The sequence below is a fragment of the Rhinoderma darwinii genome, chromosome 3, assembly GCF_050947455.1.
Source record: "Rhinoderma darwinii isolate aRhiDar2 chromosome 3, aRhiDar2.hap1, whole genome shotgun sequence".
NCBI classification, from domain to species: Eukaryota; Metazoa; Chordata; class Amphibia; order Anura; family Rhinodermatidae; genus Rhinoderma; species Rhinoderma darwinii.
In genome coordinates, this window is record NC_134689.1 from 62,907,187 (window position 1) to 62,925,636 (window position 18,450).

Here is an 18,450-nt window from a genome sequence, read left to right on the forward strand (position 1 = left end):
AGTCTATGTGGCAGTACAGACAGTCCGTGCTTTTTGCGCAGCGTTTGTCTGCTGCGCAAAAAGCGCGACAGGTTCAATAACTCTGCGTATTTCGCGCATCACGCACCCATTGAAGTCAATGGGTGCGTGAAAATCACGCGCACCACACGGAAGCACTTCCGTGGGACGAGCGTGATTCGCGCAACAGCAGTGAAAAGGATGAATGAAAACCGAAAAGCACCACGTGCTTTTCTGTTTCCGAACATCCAAACGGAGTGTCTTTGCGATGAGCGAAGCCGGACAAGCGTACCGAACTTCACCGGGTTCGGCCAAACTCGTTTTGGCCGATCCCGGCAAAAAAATTATCGGTACGCGACGTCAGGAGATAGTCACTGTCCATGGTGCTGAAAGAGTTAAACTGTTTCAGCACCATGGACAGTGACTTGCGATCCCAAAATACATTAACCTGTAAAAAAAAACGAAGTTCTAACTTACCGATTACTCCTGTCTCCTTCCTGCAGTCCGACCTCCCGGGATGACACTTCAGTTCAAGTGACAGCTCCAGCCAATCACAGGCCAAGCACAGGCTGCAGCCAATCACAGGCTGCAGCGGTCACTTGGACTGCTGCGTCATCCAGGGAGGTGGGGCCCGATGTCAAGAGAGGCGCGTCACCAAGGACGCGTCACCAAGGCAACGGCCGGGAAGTTCTCGGTAAGTAGGAACTTTATCTTTTTTTTTACATGTTTTTCGCTGTTGTGTTCGGCATTCACTGTCGAGGGTGCTGAAAGATTTAGCTCTTTCAGCACCTTGGACAGTGACGGGCGTTGACAAGCCTCATCTCTATGATGCCGGCTGCGCGAAAATCACGCAGCCGCGCATTAGACACGCATGACACACGCAGCTGTCAAATGGTTTTTGCGCTCGCAAAACGCTGCGTTGTTTGCGCGCGCAAAAACGCAACGTTCGTGTGAATCTGCCCTAATAGTGATTAAACCCATCATGATCATATTAACCCAGTCATAATGGGTTAATATGTAAGGTACATGATGGGGTTAATTACTATTAATGTGAGGCACATGGAGGTTAAATTCATCACACCTTGTGCCCCACAATAAGTGATAGAAAGCAGTTTTTATTGTATTTTTTTACAGCGTTCACATCATAAATGATGCAAAAAATTGTTGTGAAGGTTATTACGGCCGCGCCAATACAGAATATGTGTATATTTTATGTATTGAGACTTATTTTAATGTTTATTGTAAAAAAAGATGTATGTGTATTTTTTTTATTTAACATTACTTTATTTTTACTTTGTTTTTTAAACTTTAATGTTCTGGCATATATCTATATTACAGTACATTAGCCTGTGTACTGATAGTACACAGGCAGTTGTTAGGACATACCTAAGTATGCCCTAACAACAGGAAATATGGTAGGACAGCCCTGGGGTCCTTCAATGGACCCTTGGCTGTCTGCCCATATATGGTATGGCCCTCAATCGCGTCAGAAGAATTCCCTGTGACGCGATCCAAGGGGCATCCCCCCTTCTCACTTTCCTCTTGAATGCTGCAGTCCGCTTTGATCGCAGCATTCACGGGATTACCGGCGGAGTTGAGAGGTTTCTCTGATCTCCGCCGTTATGGAGCGGGGCTGCGGCTGTGTAATAGTCATTGCCCCGCTCCTAACAGGAAGTGCGTGCGCGGTCAGCATGAGGAGATGCGGCGGGCGCTGCACTAATGAGCGGCGATTCAGGCACGGAGGACAGAACATGGGGGTGTTTTGCAGTGCGCCCTCCATGTTCTGTTTTCAGTGCCGCCGCTCATTAGAGCAGCGCTGGCCGCATCGCATCATCCTGACCCCGCACACTTGTCAGGACTCAGGAGCGTGGCAATGACTGTATCACACAGCTGCAGCCTCGCTCTCATACATTCATGTGTTACTATACTTGGCTGCGCAGCTAAGTATCGAAATACATGAAATAACGGTATTGAACCATTTGGGGATGCAGGGTATCGAAACCGTATCGAAGTTTCGATGTATCGTACATCCCTAATCACAATAGAGGTGTATTGAATCACCACCTTGAAAAACCTCTGACATCAAATATGCATGCATATAGTACTGAAACCTTGCCAGGAAAAGAAAAGATTAAACTCTTAGGCCTTATTCAGACGAACGGGAAATACGTCTGTGCAACGCGCGTGATTTTCACGCGCGTGATTTTCACGCGCGTTTCATGGACCTATATTAGTCTATGGGGCCGTGCAGACATGTGCGTGACAGTCACGACATGTCCGTTCTTCGCGCATCACGCACCCATTGAAGTCAATGGGTGCGTGAAAACCACGCATGCCGCACAGAAGCACTTCCGTGCGAACTGCGTGATTCGCGGACCAGCTGTCAAAAGGATGAATGAAAATAGAAAAGCACCACGTGCTTTTCTATTTACAAACATCCAAATGGAGTGTCATAATGATGGCGGCTGCGCGAAAAGCACGCAGCCGCTCATCATATGCTGCTGCCACACGGAGCTGTTAAGTGCCCTTTGCATAGGCAAAACGCCATGTTTTTTGCCTGCGCAAAAATGGCACGCTCATGTGAATCCAGCCTTACTCACATGAAAAAAAAGTGCAGCGCAGTAACTGGCGTGTATTGCCACCTCAATTCAAATTTATTGAAGTATATTGTCATTTTTACAGGCTCCTGCTAGCAGAGGCAGACAGAAGGCAGAACTGGGGGCATTCATTAGGCTCCCGGTCTGCCATGACAACCATCAGAGCGGGGGGGGGGCTGTTGGAGGGGGCTGTCCCCCTCCTAACGGTTTAAATGACACGGTCGCTATTAACCACAGCATTTAAAGGGGTTTTCCCATGAGGGACATTTATGACACATCCACAGGATATGTCATAAATGTCAGATAGATGCGGGTCCCTCCTTTGGGACACGCACCTATCTCTACAACGTCTCCCCCTGTACCCCGTTCTCACGCTTACTCCCGGCCACTTCCTGATTACATGGTCAGAGTTACGGAAACAGTGTAACTCGTTGAGCTACACTGTTTCCATAACTTTCATAGTAGTGAATGGCGTTTATGGAAGCAGCGTAGCATGCGTGCTACGCTATTTCTGTAACTCCCGACCATGCAATCAGTAAGCGGCCAGGAGGCAGCGTGAGCACAAAAAGCTAGAACGTGGTATAGGGGGCCCCGTTCTAGAGATAGGTGTGGCTCCCAGAGGTGGAACCCTCTTCTATCTGACAAATGTGCCTCATGAGAAAACCCCTTTAACTAGTTAAATGGCCAGGAACAGCGCAATCGCGTTTCTCGGCTGTTAGAGCAGTGTGTCAGCTGTAAAAAAACAGCTGACACCTGCAGTGTATCGAGCAGGCTTAGCGTGTGAGCCCGCTCCAAACATCACCCCCCCCCCCCCCGCTCCATGAAGCTCGGGAAGAAGTTAAGGAAGCCATATTATCTTTATACTCCATCCCTACAGAAAAGATTCCAGTCAACGGCACCTTTTGAAACACAATCGCCATACAAAACTTGACAAGAAAGAGATGCTTACTTTCCCCCACGCTATTCATCCAAATGATGGAAACACTCTCTCAATATCCGAGCATCCAGGGTATACAAATTGGCAACAATGTCCATAAAACTGCGGCCCTTGCGAATTATCTTCTTCTCATCACAAACACCCTCACTACTTTTCCTGTCTTAATGCAAATTTTCTGTGAATTTGGAAAGGTGTCAAATTTCGGTATTAATTTTGAGATATTAAAAGCGCTCATTCTGCCACTCCAGACCGAATCTCTTTAATTGGGAGGGGTCCGAGCACTGAGACCCCCACCAATCGATAGAACGAAGCAGCTGAAGCGCTCAGCCGTTTTGTGTCTGTTTGGCTTTTTCCGGAAAGCCGATGTATCGGAGTACAGGCTCATAGACAGTCTATTGAGTCTGTGCACCAATAAAGAGCCAAACAGACACAAAGCGCCTGAGCGCTTCAGCTGCTTTGTTCTAGCGATTGGTGGGGGTCTCAGTGCTCGGACCCCCCGAATCAAAACTCCTGACATGTCACTATGACATGTCAGAAGTTTGTCAAATGTTTATCTACACTTTAAGTTTTGAAAAATACAAGTGGGGTCTAAAGGCTCACTACACCCCCTTGATAAATGCCTTTAGGAGTGTAGTTTCCAAAATGGAGTCACTTCTTATGGGGTTTCTTTTATTATTTCACACACACACATACATATATATATATATATATATATATATATATATATATATATATATATATATATATATATATTTGTGAACCAATACTTTGTAAATCGCCAAATTAGGCCTCAATTTTGTATGGTACTCTTTCACTCCTGAGCCCTGTCGTGTGTCCAGGCAAAAGATTAGAGAGCTGTCTTTTCATGGTGGCACAAGCTGGGCACAACATATTGGGCACTGAAATTACATATCTATTGAAAAATTGCCATTTTCACTGTGCAACATCCACTGTACACTAATTTACACTTGATGGATTAACATGCTCACTACACTCCTAGGTGAATGCCTTGAGGGGTGAAGTTTTTAAAATGGGGTCACTTTTGTTTTGATTCATCAGGGGTTTTGCAAATGTGACATGGCGTCCGCAATCCATTAAAGCAAGATCTATGCTCCGAGGTCATATGGCGCTTTTTATATTCTGAGCCCTGCTGTGTGTCCAAACAGCAGTTTATGACCACATATGGGGTATTACTTGAGAGAAATTACTTTACAGATGTTGGGGGGCTTTTTCTCCTTTATTCCTTGTAAAAGTGAAACATGTTGAGATAAAACTACATCTTTTTGGGAAAAATAATATTTTTAATTCTTACAGCCCATTTCTAATAAATTCAGCAAAAAACCTGTGTGGTCAAAATTCTCACTATACTCCTAAATGAATTCCTCAAGGGGTGCAGTTTCCCAAATAGTCACTTCACAGGTGGTTCAATCGTACTGGTACCTCAGGTGCTCTGCAACTGCGACATGGCGCCCAGAAACCAATCCAGCAAAATCTGCATTCTGAATGGCGTTCCTTCCCCTCTAAGCCCTGCTGTGTGTCCAAGAAGCCGTTTATAGCAACATATGAGGTGTTGCCATACATGGGAGAAATTTCTTTATAATTGTTGGATGGCTTTGTATCCTTTTATTTCTTGTGGAAATTATTTTTTTTTAGCTAATACTACATCTTATTAGAGAAAAATGTAATTTTATTTTTTACGGCCCAATTCTAATAAAATCTATGATATACCTGTGGGCTTAAAATGCTCACAACACCCCTGGATGAATTCCTAGGGGGTGTAGTTGCCAAAATGGTGTCTCTTTGGGGGTTGTTTTGGCCCCACAAGTCCTCTTCAAACCTGTTGCCTAGAATATATTCTAATAAAGAGAAGGCCCCAAAATCCACAAGTTTCTCCTTAAGTTCTGAGGCCTGTGTTGCAGTCATTTAACACACTTTTTGAATACTTTGAGGGGTGTAGTGTAGTGTAAATTCGGGTGATATATAGGGGGGTTTGTGACCTATACACCCCTCAAAGCAACTCTGAACTGAACTGATCCCTAAAAAAATAGGTGTTGGAAATGTTCATAAAAATTAGAAAAATTGCTGCTAAAGTTTATAAGCCTTGTAACGTCCTAGAATAATGAAAGGTCATTTAAAAAATGATGCCAACGTAAAGTAGACATATAGTAAATCTTAACTAGCTACTATTTTGTGTGACATAACGGTCTTTCATTTATATTTAGAAAAATGCAAATTATCCAGTTTTCTCTAAATGTTGGTGTTTTTCACAAATAAACCCTGAATGTATCTACCAAATTTTACCGCTAACATAATGTAAAATTTGTCACAACAAACCAATCACAGAATTGCTTGGATAGGTAAAAGCAATACAAAGTTATTACCACGTAAAATGACACGTCAGATTTTAAAATTGAGGCTATGTCAGGAAGGTCAACTGTGGCAGCAGCGACGAGGGTTTAAGTCAGACATGCAGAGTAAGTTTCCTAGACTAGAGCTAATGAGGGAAACCTGTAGGGATCCAAACTCTGATTGAATGGCATGACGGAGCTGTAGGTGTCTGAAAAAAATAATTTCTGGAATTTGATTTGAGGTTTCTTTAAAACACATCCAATTGATTTTGGGAAAATGTGTTCAAAATATTTTTCCCCATGAGATGTCCAATTGCTTATCCCACAATATACAAGTGTAAAAAAATGAGGATTAAGCCATATGGGGGTTCTAGGTGAAAAAGGCCAGGACTTCCTTGCAGCTGCAAATTTAATAGGCAGTATGGGGGCATCTTTGGGAGTTTATAATCTTTAAAACTGTATTTGTGAGGCTTTCATAAGACCCACATATAGTATATATCAGTCCACAAAATCATCCCTTGGTCATTGTAAATTAACTGAGACCTTGTCCTGCAAATAAGAAAATCTTATGCTATGGAAAGGATATATTGTAAAAATTATGATACATTATATCATTCTTAAACAACATGAGGAAATATAAATATATGTACACAACTACACATATATACATAGTTTTTAAATGTTTTATAATTTTGTAACTTTTTTCTAATATTTAATAGCTTGTTGCCGCAAAAAATCGTATTGTGTCACTGCAAGATGAGCATAATCAGTTACTAAAAGAGAGCGTACGCATTCAAAAGAAAAGTGAAAGACATGTAGAGGTAAGATATTAGTAAAGCCTCACATTCTGTTTTTATTCTTGTTTTTTTGTAAAAAAAAATTGGGAGAAAATAGCAATACAAAATCATAGAATTTTAAACGTAATAAAAGGTTGCACAATAAAGCATGGAAATATTGTATTGAAACTATTATCAAACTATTTTCCTAAGAGTTTTTTGTCCACACTATACAGCAAATAAGTGACCCTATTAACCCATTAGTGACCAGCCTATTTAACCCGTTAGTTACCGCCCCATAGAGTTTTTACGGCGCTGCATCAGAATAAATAAACAGAGTAGGGAGCCGAGGGCTGGGGGCATCCCTGCTCGAACGTGTGAGATCGATATTAGTATCAATCTCACCCGTTTAACCCCTCAGATGTGCCGCATCTGAGTTGTTTTGGAGAGAGGGAGCTCCCTCTCATCCCACCGACACCCAGCGATAAGATTGCCGAGTGTCTGTCTTCAATGGTAGCCGGGGGGCCTAATAAAGGCCCCCAGATCTGCCTATAGTGTATGCCTGCTAGATCATGACTGTGGCATGACCTAGCAGATGCCTGTCAGTTTTACACGGACAAGCATAATACACTGCAATACAGAAGTATTGCAGTGTATTATAAATGCGATCGGATGATCGCATATTGAAGTCCCCTAGTTGGACTAGTAAAAAAGTTTTAAAAAAAGTTGAATAAAATGTGCAAAAAAATGAAAAACCCACTTTTTCTCCTTACAAACGGCTTTATTATTAAAAAACAAAATAAAGTTAAAAAGTTACACAGATTTGGTATCTTTGCGACTATAACGACCCCGACTATAAAGTTATTACATCATTTAACCCGCTCGGTGTCATAAAAAATAAAATAAAAAAACATGCAAAAATTGCCGTTTTCTTTTAATCCAGCCTTAAATAAAAATGTGATAAAAAGTGATCAAAAAGTCGCATCTACTCCAAAATGGTACCAATAAAAACTACAAGGGCTGTTGTAGCCTAAATGGACTGTTTACGTACCTTAGACCTAAGGCTTCATTCACATCTGCGTCACGGCTCCGTTCCGTCTGAGCTTTCCGTCGAGCCCTGACTGACACAAACTGAAACCGTAGGTTCCTGTTTCCATCACCATTGATTTCAATGGTGACTGATCCGGTGCCAATGGTTTCAGTTTGTCTCCATTGTGCATGGGTTCCGTCGTTTTGACTGGATGAACACCGTACTACGTATCCGGTCAAAACGATGGAATCCTTGCACAACAGAGACAAACTGAAACCATTGGCACTGGATCCATCACCAATGAAATCAATGGTGATGGAAACGGAAACCTACGGTTTCGGTTTGTGTCAGTCAGGGCTCTGTTCCGATGGAACGGAGCCCTGACGCAGATGTGAACGAAGCCTAACAAGCATTCTTAATGATTTCTTATTGATGTTATTACTGTCATTATATGTTCTATTTGTCACAATGGGTTGTGATCTTTAATCAAAATGTAATATTAGCCAAGGGAAATTTGATATTTTGAGATTTAAAAAATTGTTTCTCTAGTTTTGAGGGGAGTGAAACGATACATTCCTTTTTAAAAATTTGTGGGGTCCTAGATTAAAGCATAATTTTTACTGTTACATTAAAAGTGGCCTATCAAACTATTGAATGTTTTTAGTTTCAAAGGTATTTATTGGTTTTTAGAAGAATAGCTATGATACAGCACATTTTATCATCGCCCATGGCAGCACCCATGCGAGGAGACCGCTCATCGTAGGTCTGGAAACCTGAGGAGATTCACACCCCCTCAACACTTCCGTTTCAGGTTTTCTCTCCTTCCTCTAGGTTGGCCTAGGGAGCTTTTGCTTCCATTGGAGATATGTATCTTATTTTTTATTTACACCCGTGGCTGAGTACTGGAAGCTGGAATAAATTTGCCTTCCTTTCCGGGTATGGTATTAGTCGATGTAAAACGCAGCCTATTTACCTAGTTTGCTTCCCTGTGTGCTGCATCCTGTCTGTGCATGTCTGCTGCGGCTGGGTCGGGCAGCATGCTTGTCCGGCAACTCTTCCCTTCTTAGAAGGGGGAGTGATGAACGTGATGTGGGCAGGTAGGATTTTCAGTGTGGGCTGGACATTGTCTGAGATGCTTCTCAGGCACTTCCGGTGTTGTCTGACGTCTTTTCCAGTGGCATCTGATGTGCCAGTAACAGGTGGGAGAATCACAGCACTGCTGCGTGCTATATAAAGAGGCCTCAGGGAGGCAGCCAGCTTCTGCAGATCCTCTGCAAAAACTAGGTTGTCAGCCTGTAATTACTGTGAGCTGTAAAACTAGAGACCTCACAGTGGTGAATCACCATGTCTGATACTGGTAATTTCCATTCAAGAAGCACTGACCAATCAGAAGCCCCCAGGCCTCAGAGTCTGGTATTTGTCTTGTGGGATGATGGGATCCACTGAACAATTGCTAAGTTGCATTTCCCATTATCTTAAAGGGAATGTGTCGCTAGAAATTATTTTATTTTTTCAGTTAAACAATTATTATTTGAGTGATTACACATTGTTTTAATTTTTTTCACAAGTCAGGAAATATTATAAATTAGATTCTAATTTATAACATTTACATGTGCTGGGCACTAGAGGGAGCACTTCCCAAAATTGCAGCATGGTCAATGTGGTAAAGCAACCTCATTGCTTTATGCTGCAAATGTGGGGTAGACACACTCTCTAGTGTCCTCACACAATCCCCCCTCCCTTATTCTGGCTAGTGCCAGGAGAAGTAGGGGGTTTTAATAGTCAAACCTCGTCAAACCTCCTGTGTGCCACCTCCTGTGTGCCACCATTTTCTGAGCGAATGCACAGTGTAGGAGGATTAGATACAGTGCTCAGCAGACCGTATAACACAAACATACACGAACATAAAACACACATCACATACACGAACATAACTTACCTGCTCCTGCCGCCGCCTCCACTCCTATTCCTTGCGCCTTCGCTTCCTTGAACATATGGCCGGAAGCCGTGGCCGGAAGTCTGAGATTGTTTTCTCGTGACACATTGGGCTTCATGTTAGTGGTAAAATTTGGTCGATATATTCATTGTTTATTTGTGAAAAATTGCAACATTTAGAGAAAATAGAAAAAATTGCATTTTTCTGAATTTAAATGCATCTGTTTGTAAAACAGATGGTTATACCACCAAAAATAGTTACTAGTTCACATTTCCCATATGTCTACTTTAGATTGGCATCATTTTTTGAACATTCTTTTATTTTTCTTGGACGTTACAAGGCTTAGAACATAGACAGCAATTTCTCATATTTTTAAGAAAATTTCAAAAGTCTTTTTTTTAAGGTACCTGTTCAGTTCTGAAGTGTCTTTTAGGGGCCTACATATTAGAAACCCCCATAAAACACCCCATTTTAAAAACTAGACCCCTTAAAGTATTCAAAACAGCATTTAGAAGTTTTTTTTAACCCTTTATGCATTTCACAGGAATTAAATCAAAGTGGATGTGAAATTTGCAAATGTCATTTTTCTTGCTGAATTTCAATTTTATTCAATTTTTTCCTGTATCAAAGAAGGTTTTACCCGAGAAATACTACTAAATATGTGTTGCCCAGATTCTGCAGTTTTTAGAAATGTCCCACATGTGGCTCTAGTGTTCACCTGGACTAAAACACAAGCCCCAGAAGCAAAAAAGCACCTAGTGCATTTTGGGGCCTCTTTTTATTAGAATATATTTTAGGCAGCATGCCAGGTTTGAAGAGGTGTTGAGGTGCCAAAACAGTGGGAATCCCCCAAAAGTGACCCCATTTTGGAAACTACACCCCTCAAGGAATTCATTTATTGTTGTTGTTACCATTTTGACCCTACGATTTTTACTCAGCACGTATTTGAATTGGGCTGTGAAATTAAAAAAATGATTTTTTTTCCAATAAAATGTAATTTTTCATCAACATTACTTATTTTCACAGGGAACAAAATACCTCATTTTGTTGCCCAATTTCTCCTGAATGCAGCAATACTCCATTTGTGGCGATAAACTGCCGTTTGGGCCCATGGGAGGCCTCAGAAAGGAAGGAGCGCTGTGTGTTCTTTGGAGTGCAGATTTTGCTGGATTGGTTTTCGGGTGCCATGTCGCATTTGCAAAACCCCAGAGGTATCAAAGCAATGGAAACCCACCAGAAGTGACCCCATTTTGGAAACTACACCCCTCAATGAAATAATTTATGCGTGTTGTGACCATTTAGACGCCACAGTTTCTACACAGAATTTATTTGAATTGGGCTGTGAATTAAATAAAATGTAATTTTTTCCAATAAGATGTAGTTTTGGCTCAAAATGTCTTATTTTCACAAGGAATAAAATACCCCATTTTGTTGCCCAATTTCCCCTGAGTGCAGCAATACCCCATTCGTGGCGATAAACTGCCGTTTGGGCCAATGGGAGAGCTCAGAAGGAAATGAGCGCTATGTGTTCTTTGGAGTCCAGATTTTGCTGGATTGGTTTTCGGGTGCCATGTCGCATTTGCAGAGCCCCAGAGGTATCAAAGCAATGGAAACCCACCAGAAGTGACCCCATTTTGGAAACTACACTCTTCAAGAAATTCATTTATGGGTGTTGTGACCATTTAGACCCCATAGTTGTTTCACAGAATTTATTTGAAATGGGCTGTGAATTGACAAAAATGTAATTTTTTCCAATGAGATGTCGTTTTGGCTAAAAATTTCTTATTTTGACAAGGAATAAAATACCCCATTTTGTTGCCCAATTTGTCCTGAGTGCGGCAATATCCCAGTTGTGGTGATAAACTGCCGTTTGGGCCCATGGGGGGGCTAAAAAGGAAAGGACCACCATTTTGCCTACTGGGGATTTCATGGTGCGAAGTCATGTATGCAGAAGCCCCTGAGGTACCAGTACAGTTGAAACCCCCAAGAAGTGACCCCATTTTAAAAACTACACCCTTGAGGCATTCATCTAGAGGTGTAGTGAACATTTTGACTGGAGACATACACCCCATAAACTGTAATGTGGGTTCTCCCTGGTACGGCAACACCTTCAATGTGGCTGTTATCAGCTGCCTGGGCACACGGCAGGGCTCAGAAGGGAAAGATGAGGGGGATAAGATGTGCGGAGTGCGTCAGGGTAAATAAAACTGGGGTAGATTAAAAATCAAGGGATGTATGATACATTTTAAAACACTCTTTCATACAGAGCCTTAGTTTTTCGGAACACGTGTCACATTGATATATTGTGTCCTTCCTTATCCCCCTCCTATAGAAGACTTTGCACCTCTGACTTTTTCCCTTCTTGCCAGTTTGGGGAACTTTTCGGTATGATGTGCACGACCAGCTTCTTATACCACACCGCATGGCGCTGTAGGGCTTCAGGACTTGATCTGACAAGTCCACCCCTCCCATGTACCTATTGTAGTCCAGGATGCAGTCTGGTTTGGGGGTCTCTGTACTGGTACCTCGTACAGGTACATGGGTACTGGTGTGACATCTCTCGTCTTGTACGTGACACACAATATGTTGCTGCTGGATTGTGCCCTGCTCTCACCCCTTCTGAGTGTTTGCCCAAGCAGATTCTTAGGGAGGCCTCTCAGATTTCTTCTAGCAGTGCCGCATGACTTCTGGAAGCGAGGCAGTTGAAGAGCGGGACGCTGATATAAAAATTATCCAGGTAGAGGTGGTGCTGGGGGCTGAATATTGCTGTCCTTCCCTTCATATATCCTAAATTTGTAGGTATACCCTGATGCACTCTCGCACAGCTTATACATCTTCACGCCATACCTTGCCCTCTTACTCGGCAGGTACTGGCGGAATTGAAGCCTCCGTTTAAAATGTACCAAGGACTCATCAATAGAAATACACTTCTCGGGGGTGTATGCTTGGGAAAACCGGGCATCGAAACGGTCTAATAGGGGTCTCAGTTTATACAAACGGTTAAAACTGGGGTCATCTCGGGGTGGGCACTGCTCATTATCAGCATAATGTAAGAAATTAAGTATTGCCTAATTTATTTTTTAGGTTACAGTTCAGTTCTGAAGTTGCTTTGAGGGGCTCATATATTAGAAACCCCTATCAAACACCCCATTTTAGAAACTAGACCCCTCAAAGTATCCACAACAGCATTTAGAAAGTTTATGAACCCTTTAGGTGGTTCACAGAAATTTAGAGCAAAGTAGAGGTGAAATTTACATTTTTTTTTTTGTCAGAAAATCCTCTTTATACCATTTTTTTTATAACACAAAAGGTTTTACCAGAGAAACGCAACTCAATATTTATTGCCCAGATTCTGCAGTTTTGAGAAATATCCCACATGTGGCCCTAGTGCGGTAATGGACTGAAGGAGCGGCCTCAGAAGCAAAGGAGCACCTAGTGGATTTGAGGCCTCCTTTTTATTAGGCACCATGTCCGGTTTGAAGAGGTCTTGTGGTGCCAAAACATTGGAAACCCCCCAAAAGTGACCCCATTTTGGAAACTAGACCCCTTGAGGAATCCATTGTAGTTTTCTTGGGGTGCATGCGGCTTTTTGATCAGTTTTTATTCTATTTTTATATGGCGTGGTGACCAAAAAAAGCAATTCTACTATTTGTTTTTATGTTCTATTTTTTTTACAGCGTTCACCGTGCGCTATAAATGACACATTCACTTTATTCTGCGGGGTGATACGATTACGGCGATACCAGATGTTTATAGTTCTTTTTTATGTCTTATGGCGTTTGCACAATAAAATACTTTTTGTAATAAATCATTCACTTTTTGTGTTACCTTATTCTAGGAGCTATAACGTTTTTCCTTCAAGAAAGCCGTGCGAGGACTTATTTTTTGCGTAACGAACTGTAGTTTCGATCAGTACCATTTTTAGGTACATGTGACTTTTTGATCTCTTTTTATTCCATTTTTTTAGGCGGTGAAGTGACCAAAAAATAGTGATTCTGGTACGGTTTATTATTTATTTTTTTATCGGCGTTCACCGCGCGGGATAATTAACGAAATAATTTTGTAGTTCAGGCCGTTACGGACGTGGCGATACCAATTATGTATAGTTTATTTGTTTATTTATTTATTTTAATAATAAAGACTGATAAGGGAAAAGGGGGGATTTTTACTTTTATTACTTTTATTTTCTTATTTTTACACAACTTTTTTTTACTTTTTTACTTTGTCCCACTAGGGGACATGAGGGCAGGAGGCCCTGATCGCTATTCTAATACACTGCACTACATGCTTAGTGCAGTGTATTAGAACTGTCAGCTACTCACTGACAGCAAGCATAGTGGGTCCTGACTCTGTCCGGACCCACTAGGCTTCCGTCGATGGCATAGCCGGACGCCATTGTTTGGTGTCCGGTTGCCATAGTCACCATCACCGGCCGCTATCGTGTAGCAGGCCGGCGATGGCGGATTAACCCCTAAGAAGCCGCGATCGCTATTGAACGCGGCTTCTGAGGGGTTAATCTGCGGGGACCACCGTGATCGGTCCCTGCACATTGAGCTGTGATAGCCTGCTGTCGGAAACAGCAGCTATTACAGCTCATGAACGCGCCCCGCGCGAACGGCGCAGTGTTTACTCCATGACATACTATTATGTCATGGAGCGCGAACGATATACTTACCATGACATAATAGTATGTCCGGGAGCGTTAAGGGGTTAATAGACAGTATCAAACAAATTGTGAGGAATAAAGTGGTTTCCTCATTGGAAGCGTTCTCAGCCTAGTGCCTCGGGTGCACCCTCTGCTCCCTTTAATGCTGATGACTCTGGCTCAGCTTCAGATGAGGGCGAAATAGCCTCTGAATCAGACTCCTCTAATGAAGAACAGTCTGAAAGTACCTCCTTCCAGGCAGAAGATACGGAACAATTGTTAAAAGCAGTCAGGGTGACAATGGGTTTAGAGGATGTCAAGGAATCTAGATCTGTGTCAGATTTAATGTTTGAAGGATTAGTTCCTAGATGGAAGAGGGTATTTCCGGTACATCTGAATGTGAAAGCCCTCTTTGACAGAGAATGGAACAATCCCGACAGAAAGTTCTTCTTTCCTTCCTCCATAAAAAGGAAATATCTCTTTGGTAAAAAGGACTCATTTACTTGCGATAAGGCCCCTAGTGGGGACACCCCAGTAGCTAAAGTGTTGAGAAAAGGGGTCCTCCTCTTTGAAGGTTTAGGGGCTCTCCTGGATAGAAAAGCAGATTCCTTCCCTTAGGAGGTCCTGGGAATCTGCAGCAAGTAGTCTTAGACCTAGAATTGCTGCTACTTGTGTGGCTAGGTCTATGAAGGTTTGGTTGGGGCATTTAGAAACGCACCTAATGGATAAGACCCCAAGAGAACATATTCTTGCCTCTGTCCCTTCCTTTGCAAAGGCTGCAGACTTTTTAGCAGATACATCGGCTGATGCAGTAAAATTCTCAGCTAGGGCTGCACGTATGTCTAACTCTGCCTGCAGGACTCTGTGGGTTAAAACAATGGAAGAGGGGAGATCAGGGATCCAAAAATAGGCTGTATGTGATTCCTCGTGAGGGAGTTCTATTATGGGGCTACTTTTTGGATGATATCTTAGATAAGGCATCCGATAGAAAGAGGGGTTCCCTGTCCCTCAGCCCTCAAGTCCCCGCTGTGGTAATTGGGGTTTTTTCTGTAAGGAGGGGAAAGGGAGCATAGGAAAGGCTAAACAGGTCCTGGTAGTGGGATACTCTATTATTAGGGGAACAGATAGGGCAATCTGTCACAAAGACTGGGAATGCTGAACAGTTTGCTGTCTTCCGGGTGCTTGGGTTCGGTATATAACGGATCGGGTTGAGAGATTATTGGGAGGGGTTGGTGAAGATCCAGTGGTCATGGTGCACATTGGAACAAATGACAAAGTTAAAGTTAGGTGGAAGGTCCTAAAACATGATTTCAGGGACTTGGGTAACAAGCTCAGGGCAAGGACCTCAAATGTAGTACTTTCAGAAATACTATCTGTACCACACTAGAGAGACAGCTGGTGATTAGTGATAAGGGGCTAAAGAAGTGGTGTAGGAAGGAGGTTTATGGGTTCTTGGAGAACTGGGCCGACTTCTCTGTTGGCTACAGACTCCATGGAAGGAATGGATTGCACCTAAATGGGGAGGGTGCAGCTGTGTTTGGGGAAAAAATGGCTAGAAGGTTAAAGGAGTGTATAAACTAGGAAATGGGGGGGGGGGGGCTATTACTGTATAAAAGGGGATAACTGCATAGCTAGTGAGCTGGGGCTGAGAAATTAACATAGGGGTTGAATAGAGGAATGGGTTAGAACGGTTAATAGGAATAAGAAGAAAAGTGGTATGGATGAACGTATAAGGTGCATGTATACTAATGCCAGAAGCCTCAATAACCAGATTGAGAAATTAGAGTTGATAATGCTGGAGGAGAATTGTGACATAATGGGGAGAGTGAGACATGGATGAATGATAGCTATGACTTAGCTGTTAATATGCAGGTATACAGTCTGTTTAGAAATTACGTACTAATAAGAAATGGGGAGGGGTATATGTAAAATCCTGCCTAAAACCCATCCTGCGTGACAATATCTCTGAGGGATATGATCATGTGGAGTCCCTATGGGTTGAAATAAGGAGCGAGAGCAAGAGAATAATAAAATACTGATAGGGCTTTGTTATAAGTCTTCAAGTATAATGGAAGAAGCAGTGAATAAACTAATAAAGCAAATAGATGAGGCAGCAAACCATAATGAAGTCATTATTATGGGGGACTTTAACTACCCTGATATAAACTGGGAGGCAGAAACCTGCAGTTCCTACAAAGGAAACAGATTTTTGACAATAATTAAGGACAATTAGTCTTGCATGGGTGCTGTCATTGGCGATAACAAAACAATAATTACTTACCAGTAATTGTTTTTCTGGAAACCATGAAAGCACCCTATATAGTCCCTCCCTTATAAGATTTTATTTGGCACTAAAAGAGTCCGTTAACACTATCCTTTCCTCCATGTGGAGATCTATAGGTCGGGGTCCGGCACAGGCAGAATAGGGATACAACTTACTAGATTTGGGTTCCTTTCATCTCTGCCTCTTGTGTTGTTTCACTCCTCCAGGTACTTCCTTTCTTGCAAATCACTGAGGTGTGAAGGGGGTGTGAACCTTTTTATCTCCTCAGGTTTCCTGTCCTTGGATGGGCGGTCTCCTCGCACGGTTGCTGTCATGGGCTCCAGAAAAACAATTACCCGTAAGTAATTATTGTTATTCCCACACAGGGGGATCAAAGAGAAGGAAAAGAAATGGTAAAAGAATACATAAGTACATGACACAGTAATACATCATTACCGCTGCAGAGGTAGTACACCATATCACTACATAAAAGATTAGTTATCGTTTGTCTAAGTAATATTGCATGTTTGGGGCATCCAATAAGGACAACAACGGCTGCCAGACTTTCTAAAACTGGTCAACTGTATCGGACTGGATTGCTTCCCTTTTTTTAAAAATTATCATATTTTGTTAACTTTTGCAACCATTGAAACATAGAAATGGATAAAGCAGGTGTTTTACATTTTAAACCTATATTAATCCTGGCAACTAGAAGAATTTTCTGTGGTAACCTAAATTGGGCATTGGGTAGTCCTATGGATGTATCGCCCAGGAAACACACAGAGCGCCTTTCCAAGAAAGATAGGAGGGAAAAGGTTAGTCTGTATGAAACAAATAGAGAACCAAAAATGGCTTACTGGAGCAGATCCACCAAGTGTAGTACATAGATCCTGGAGAAGTGTCAGGAACTGTGGGAAAAATTCTGTTGACTGTCATGGGAACCATATATGTCCTGTGTTGTAATTTAAGAGACGTCTTAAGGCCCTTTTACACAGGCCGATAAGCGGCCAGTGCAGCGAGCCCCCATCAACGGCACATACTTGATCGGCGCTCATTTGGTCCTGTCACACGGAGCTATGGATGGGGACGCTCGTCCCAATACATTATTATCATGTCAGCGGCGCGTCTCCCTACACATGGAGATGTGCTGCTGACAACGATAATCTTTTACTTTTTTAAAACTATACGACTAGCAGATGATTGAGCGTTTGCTTCTTCATCTGTTGATCGTTACCCTGTTTACACTGGGCAATTATCGGCAACAGGCGTTCTGTGAATGCTCGTCTGCCCGATAATCGTCCAGCGTAAAACCCCCTTGAGTCAATGAGACACGCCAGCTGCCCCTGCTTTTGGTTGTGCAAAACTGTTGCCATTTTTGTTGAGAAAGCTGCTATTGAGTGTTCTCCTCCCAGGCCAACATGTAAGGCAACTTGACATTGTCAGCAGGTGGTACAAAAAAAAAAAAGGGATTAGTCTGGAACTATAATGGGAAAATAAGACTATGCTTTTAAAAGTGGTAGTGGTAATACCAGTATTATTCCTAGTCAAAGTCTGAACAATAGAGTATAATTGTTGAATAAAGAATTACTCTTCGGGTGGAGGTTCATAACTAAACCGAAGATTATAATGGTCATGATTGATCCATGATAGGCATTCCATTGCCATCTAGCCCAGGTGAGGGTGACGCTGGGGAGCGACTAGTCTGGAGACCAGCCTTGAACCTATTACGGAGAATAATCTCTGTACTAGAAGGGAATAATAGGCCGGGATTGAGTGTTTTCTAACTTCTCCTGGTATAGGACCTCATAACCATACTAATACTGAGAGATACATTGGAGCAGTTAAGGAAGACTCGATCCAGGTCCACAGTAGGGCCCAAATTTGAGAGTTCAGAGTTGAGCTAGCCTGGCTGCTATGTGAT

At 42.4% G+C, this 18,450-nt stretch overlaps 1 pseudogene; it reads left to right on the forward strand.

Moving 5' to 3' along the window:
• Nucleotides 1-18,450, forward strand: part of LOC142750372 (RUN and FYVE domain-containing protein 1-like) — a 498,511-nt pseudogene that overhangs the window by 172,246 nt on the left and 307,815 nt on the right.